The sequence below is a fragment of the Gavialis gangeticus genome, unplaced genomic scaffold (genome assembly GCF_001723915.1).
Source record: "Gavialis gangeticus isolate Ggan-Ray unplaced genomic scaffold, GavGan_comp1, whole genome shotgun sequence".
Classification (NCBI taxonomy): Eukaryota; Metazoa; Chordata; order Crocodylia; family Gavialidae; genus Gavialis; species Gavialis gangeticus.
The window spans coordinates 15,854,887-15,862,390 of NW_017729009.1; the positions used below are offsets into that span (position 1 = coordinate 15,854,887).

General features: G+C 42.9%; 1 protein-coding gene across 1 annotated transcript in view; it reads right to left on the reverse strand.

Moving 5' to 3' along the window:
* The window catches only part of CDH4 (cadherin 4), an 806,448-nt gene that overhangs the window by 197,049 nt on the left and 601,895 nt on the right, over positions 1-7,504 (reverse strand). The gene's annotated exons all lie outside the window — the stretch shown is intronic.

A 7,504-nucleotide genomic window follows, 5' to 3' on the forward strand; every position in this document is an offset into this window, starting at 1 on the left:
TATATATATATATATATATATATATATATATAAAATAACATATGATAAATATATATATAATACATATATTTTTATATATAACATATTATATATATTTTTATATATATAATATATATATATAAAATCTATATGGAGATTATATCTATATAGATATATCTATCTATTTACCTATATATATAGTTATATCTATCTATAGATATATCTATCTACCTATATATATCTACCTATATATATAGGTAGATAGATAGATAGATAGAGATAGTTTATCAGAAATTCTAGCAATGCTATCTAAATGTGAAGGCATTGAGGCAGAGGCACATGGCATATCGAACTATCACGAGATTCCCTGCAGCCAAATGGGACAGATACGGTGCTTAGTCAAGATTTGAAAAAAAAAAAAAGGGGGTTCGAATAACTCTGAAAGCTCGATCTGGCCGAATAACTGAAAGGCAACCAACTACTGGGATGGGACACACAGGCTCCAGATTTTTAAATCGGAAGGTCCAAAACGCTGCCGCTGTAGTAAACTGTGGCTGCAGCCTCCGGCACCAACCACATTCATTAGTGAGAATTCAGAGGGAGACGACAGCCCACAACACCAGTCTCCAGCTAGCTCTGCCGTTGCAACAGGCTGCATCTGAAAGATACAGGTACAGCTCCGGTAGGCCAGCTAATTACACAAGCCCCACTGTGCAAATGCCCTGCTGATTTGGACAAGCAGACGCTTGAGTGTTATGCCCCATTCGGTCTCACTCTGAATGGATGTTTACAAGTGAGTCTGGGATTTCTTTGCAATTTTACCCTTCCTTCGCCTGGGTAGGTGGAAATTGTGACTCATCCCACCATGCAGGTTGCTTCCTATGCAATCAGTGTGTTAGCCCTGGTAGCTGCACTGGAAGAAGAAAGGTTACTGATTTTGGAAACAGGGAAAAGCTGCACTGAGAAGGTGCAGGTTACCTTGAATGGCCTCAGGGGCAGCAGTAAAGTTACAGCAAAAGTATTTTAAAATGAGGGCTCCTAGTTTTCTAAAGATGGCGACAGCCCAAATAGACTTCAGGGGGCACATGCTGATCAGGGTATGAAAAACTCATCCCCATAGTGCCGCCCCGTGCTGTAAGGAAACAACCTTCTGCAAGCAGATTGAGTTTTTATCTCAAGCAAAAGGGTATGTGGGGGTAGAGGGTGCATTTTCCTCTTCCGAGGGGTCCCCGCGCCCGTGAAAGTGCTGGGGTTCCTGTCAAAGGTGCATGCATCTTCACATTGCCTGGAGTCACAGAGACTGGGATGGAAATATATGGTTCAAAAGTCTCTTATGCCCTATTATCTGTGGATCATTGACAGGGTTGATTACAACAGTTCTAAATAACTCCAAAGGAGTGGTTATGGTCTATTGTGTCAATAGGTACTTAGGGAGCTTTTAATCTGTGGATGCATGTGTAATAACAGCACACTAAAAACGTTATGAAATTCTTGATGAAAAGTTGTTACTGCTGAAGCAGGGAGAACGCGTGCTTTGTAAAAACAGAAAACCCATCATTTTTCACATGAACTGCGCGCGCACGCAAGAAGTGTCTGAATCCAGAGAACATCCCCCGCTCTTTCTCTTGCAACATAAAAAAATAATCCAAAATGTTTATGCCAGGAGACAATGTGGAATGACTTGTTTTCCTGCCGAGCTATAATCTTGGTCAGCGGGAATGCTACTGATGTGACTTGAGCTGCACTGGTGTTACAGGGGGTCTGAACCATTATAATTGTTAAATTGGCAAAAACAGTCTCTGTAGGTGCAATGTGCAAAAGCACAGAAATAAGCCTGGGGAAAACTGTTTGTTTCCCTTGGAAACTAATAGATGGATTTGATTATAAGAAGTACGCACCTGTGTCGGGTTCTCATGACATGCTGAAAGAGCATGGGGATGGGTGCGGTCTAGTGGTACAGATGCCTAGACACTACTTTAGCCACTGAAATTTAAATAACATAGGGCACATATGATCATTGCTGATGAGGTCACAGGCTCTTTGTTCAAAGCTGCTGCAGAAGGAGTTCAAAATGCTTGTTCGGTCATGAGGTCCATGTAACTGGAGCTTAATGACTGGGGGGTACATATAATCCAGCTTCAAATGTCGGAAAATGTTGCTGAAAGGTATTTGTCCAGTAATATTGCCAGGAAGGAAGGAGGCAGGAAAGCCCAAGAAAATATATACATTTCCTCTTTCTTTAAGTAGCACTTTGCACGTACATTTTAGTTTTCAAGGAAACAATTCACAGGTTCTGTAGCATTGCCATGAGAAGGTATGAGGCAAGCAGTGCCGGTGACTGTCTTTATAAGCCTGCAAAGGCCAGGCACCTCTGCTCCCGTTGCCATTCAACACCTTACTGGACCAGGCCAATAGGGGACTAAATAGGGTTGTGAAAGAGGAGATATCCAACCCATACTAAACACCAGGTCCTGGAGATCTCACTTGCGTCAAAGTTTTTACGGACATGTGCTGTACAGGGCAGCTCACGTGACTGGGGTTGCAGGACTGAAGTGTAAATAATCTTTTGCATTTTTTCACCAAATGCCCTCTTGAATCAGGAATTGCACCTATGCAACTCAAAGCAGATTTTAGCCCCAGGTTCTGCAGGCATTAATAGCTCAGGCCCCCCATTTAGGCAACCGAATACATTCTTATTAAACTAACGTCTGACAGTAAGCTCCAAAGCGTCATTTAAAGCGTCATTCCTGTTACTAATGTCTTTAATATGGATTCCTATCTCCTTTTCTCTTTTTATTACTTTGTGTCTTTCGGATTGTTTAGAGTTCTGAAAAGAACGGGTCAGCACTTGGAAGTCCCCACTGCTCATCAGCAACAGATGCAGCCCAAAAAATTAAGCCAACAAAACAAAAAATCCCAGAATCCTCTTTTCTCTTGTCAGGGGAGGGAAGGTAAACAACATCAATAACCTCCTAGTCCTGCCTCTTCCAGCTTCCACCCGGACAGCAGTAACGAGTCTGCACTGAATTCACCGTGCTCTTTTGACTTGGGATACAGAAGCACCGTTGCCTTATAATTATTGAGCAATATATTAAGCTGACCAAATTTGCAGTCCTGGAGGCTCCTGGGACATCTTTAGGGAGAGAAGCCCATGCATCTTGCATCAGCAGAGGAAGGATCTGTGAGCACTTCAAGAGCAGGGATTTTTTTTCCCCCTCTCTCTTGCACTGAGTTGCCCTTTCCTTAGGCCAACAGCTGGTTTTGACAGCCTGTATGTTTGATGATGTAGATGTCACACACATGGGAAAAGGGCCAGGGTTTCAAAATCATCTGGTACAGTAATGGAAGGAGACAGCTCGGCAGCAGCAAAAGCCAGAACATTTCAGTGTGCTGACATAATGTCAGGACACCAGGACAGTCAAAGGAAATCCAGACTATCTGCAAAGTGCTAGAACATCTGGTCATCTCCTAATACACTGGCAGGGTTTTTGGATCACTCCAAACCTGCATGGGTTTCTTTTTCTCTTGCTTCCTATGGCTCTTCTTTATTCTGAATTAAATTTAAATTATGGATCGATTTGGTGAATTGCTAATGAGCATGAAAGCCAGGGCTGCTTTAGCTCTGACTGTGGGTAGAACGTGGGCAGACACTGTCCACATTTCCAAGCTAATAAACCTCACTCCTAGCTTTTAATATCCCTACTATTTTAGTCCTAAGCTTCTCTTAGTTATAGTTTCTCACTCTGAGTAAGGCTACTTAGCATTTATATAACACATTATGTTTTCAAACCACAGTCTGAAAATTAAGGGCCAGATTGAGGAAACACTGCCTGATGGTTGCAATCACTTCCTCATTGAGTAATCCCATCGACCTCAGTCATATAAGTCTCAATAATAACAATGATGACAACAACCCTGGGCCACTTTTCATCAGTAAACCTCAAGGCAGTTGATCAAGGGGGCCAGACAGGGAACTTCAGGCACAGAGAAGTGAAGTGACTTGCCCAAGGTCATGTAGAAGGCCAGGGGCAGACACAGCATGGGACCTAGATCTACTGCATGGCTCTGTAAGCCAGGGTGGCAATCTCATCTAGCCCTGCCAGCCCAAGGAGGGGTGCAGGGCTGGTCTGCAGGCTGAATCAGGTGTGTCGCCTGGCCCAGTGCACAGGGCTGGGCTGGTGCAGGTGCTGCGTGCAAGGCACCCCCTGGACCAGCCCCACCTGCTTCTTGCATCCTGTGTCCTGGCTCCTGTGTGCTACACACAGCACGTGGGGCTGTTCTGGGGTGTGCATGGGGAGCCCACACCAGACTGAATCCAGCACTGGGTCTGTGGACCCAATCCGGACTGGTTCCAATGCAGCGTGCAAAGGTGGCCTTCATTCAGCACGCAGCCCAGACTGGTTCTGCACACTGCCTGCCCAGCATGTGTCAGCTCCAGCCTTGACGCCATGTGCAGCCCACACCAGACCGCACCAGCTTCCTATATTTTTGCCTAATTTACTACTTTTCTTAGTGTTATTGGGTGAACTGATACTAATAAACAGTCTAGCTGAATGCAAGCCCTTGCTTTGTACATCCAACTGCAATTGGATTACATTTATCAAGATCTCTCTCTTTGACATCATCTTGTCAGTTCATATCAAACTATTTCTTCCACATTTTCATGCTGGGTAAGTCCCAAGAAATTAATGGCTACAATCTAAAATAAACATGTGCAACTTCTAGAGCAGTGGGAGCCAAATGACAGGAATTTTATATTACCAGGATAAAACTACTAGCTACTTCATAGCACTCATCATGCTGCTCCCAGATTTAATACCTGCCTTTTCAAACAGTATCAATTCACTTAATAAATGTTTGCAAGGATCATGAACCATTTTCTCTTTTAAAAATGTACCAATTACCCACATGCCAAATTGCCCCTGAGATGCTCTGATCTTACAGTATGGACAATGATTTCAAACACGTACAAAGCTTTTCTGATATTACAATGGACACACCGTGGACTAAATTCAGAGTTGGTGTAAGCAGGCACATTTCTGCTGACATCAATGGAAGCACACTCTATAACATACGCTCTGAATTTTGCCCTCTGCCCTACCGAGCTGACAAACGAGGATGGGAGTTAGAAAGAAATCCGTCATGTGAAAAATATGTAATTTAAAGAACTAACGGAGCAAAGCAATGAAGAGAAGTTCGAAACGAGAGGCAATATTGTTGCAAACACACAGGGACAGATCCATCCATCCATGCTGGTACAGGGAAATGCAAATTGTATTTCCCTCTGCCAGCAGGGATATCATAAGCCATCCGTGGGACAGGACAGACAGTGTTTGCACCAGCACTTTCCTACAAGGATTATGCCCTTACAATAAGTGGAACTGGGAAAAGGGAGCTAGGTTTCAGGAAGAACTGGATTTGGCGAAAGACCAAGCATGAATTCCTTTTGGGACCAATTCTACCAACCTTCTTAGCACGTTGACTTGATATGAACTTCCAAGGAAGAGGCAGCACATGCCATTGTGACCTTAAGCTCCCAAGTATCCTGGCAATACTAGGACCTTCACCAGGTTTCATATTAACTCATTTTTCCCCCTGCGGACCTAGCGTGAACTGGGGCCCACCTGAATCGGCAACTTCCAGGGACCTCAGTGGGACTTTCCTACCTGTCTCTCGTCTCCAGCTGAGCAGGAGATATGCAATCTATCCTGTCATATATATTAGTTCAATTAAAAAAAAAGGCACATCAAATGAGGAAAGGAAAATGTAACCATAATATTGTAATTACATTTCCCAAAATCTTTCTGTTATAGGGCTTGGAGGAAAAATGAGACATAAAGAAAAGGAAAGGAAAAATACAGGAGGGAGGGGGGAGGAAGGAAGGAAAACAAATGGACATAGAGCAGTAAGAAGAAAGAAAGAGGATCCTACTGTTTGTGAAGGACTGTACAAAAGTAAGTCTGCAAGCTGGTGGGAAAGGCATTAATAAGTAACAGACAAATCTAATAGGAGATATCAAAGGAAGACACAAAAAGGGATGAAAATGATAAAGATAGGGAAATGAAATATTTCTGCAGTCTATAATAAGAGAATAGGGTAAGAAGAGGTGTTTTATTCCTTTTGGACCACAAGTGACAGTTTAATCTGGGGCAATCTTCAAGGAGTATTCACAAGTCTGACTTCAACAAGAAGGCTGCAGCTTTTATTTTTTATTCCAACAGCAGCACTCCATTCTTTTTCTCGTGGCTTTGGCTGAAGACGAGGGAGCTAGGGGACAAGCCCAGTTAAACATTTAAGCCTTCCTGATAAAACCCAGTACAGGCGATGACGTCTACAATTTGGAAGAGCCTAAGCAATATGAAAAGTCCAGTGATGGTGCAGCTCGCAGGCGCTACTACAAGTTTCTTTGCTGATGGAGTACTATGGCTTTTTAACAGACCAGTTCAACACTGAGATAACGAAGAATAGGATTGATTCCAAAATGCAGCTCGAACTTGTGTTCAATGAAAAGAAGAGTTAAAAAGAAAGTTCCTCTGTCCCCACCAGCCCAAAAGAGCCAAAAGGAGAGCGCATGAGACTTCCTTTATATTGCTTCTTTTCCAACACTATACCCTACAATGGTTAGAGAACTGCACCAGTATCACTCTATCCATAGCACTATAAGGGAAAGAAGGTAGAAATGAGTTCCTGTACGTAGGACCAACTGAGCTTGGCTTGCATGGATGATTATTTTCTGAATAGGCTGGCACGTGCGGAGGCCAGCAGCCAACCTTCTGGGCATGTGGTTGGATTGGGCCCTTATTTTGTTTTATCTATCTTCATTTTGTTTTCATTTTAATGAGATGGTAAAATTTTTATCTGATAATCTAAACATGGCAATAATTTTGTGCCATAAAAGTGCCTGTCTTCTCATGTTATTGCCACTGTCATATACTGGAGAGTAATATTTGCAACATTATACAAAATTGTTATTCTATTAAAATGATAAAATGGCAATGGTTTTATTACATGAGTGATTTTCCAGGCACTGAGATGCCCTTTACTGCAGATAGGGATAATAAACACATTATTCACTAACACATTAGGGAACAATCCTGTGATTTTGGAAAATACAGTTGTTACAAGTAAGTTATTACAGCCACGTTCTGCAGGAAATGCATGCCTCAAATCTTAATCATGGTAACTAAATGCTGTTAATATTCAGAAAGTCTGTTTACTTTGCACTTCGTCAATTTATTGCCAGTATGCTAAACTAAGAAAGTGACAAAGTGCTGTTCGTATATTCTTTGCAATCCCGTGTAATGTAGGTCCTGAAAGCTTCTTGGCCATTGTCCCCCCTACTGAAGTTCATGGGAACTGTGGGCGACCAGTAGGTCTGTACCAAGTGGCTAGTATTTGCTTTGGATTCAGCTGATTCAGGGGACAGTGATTTGATTTGGTGATTCGAATCACTGTCCCAATTTGATTCGACCAAATCGCCCAGGCCTCCCCCCCTCCCGGCAAATGGCTGCCCCGCCCACCCCAG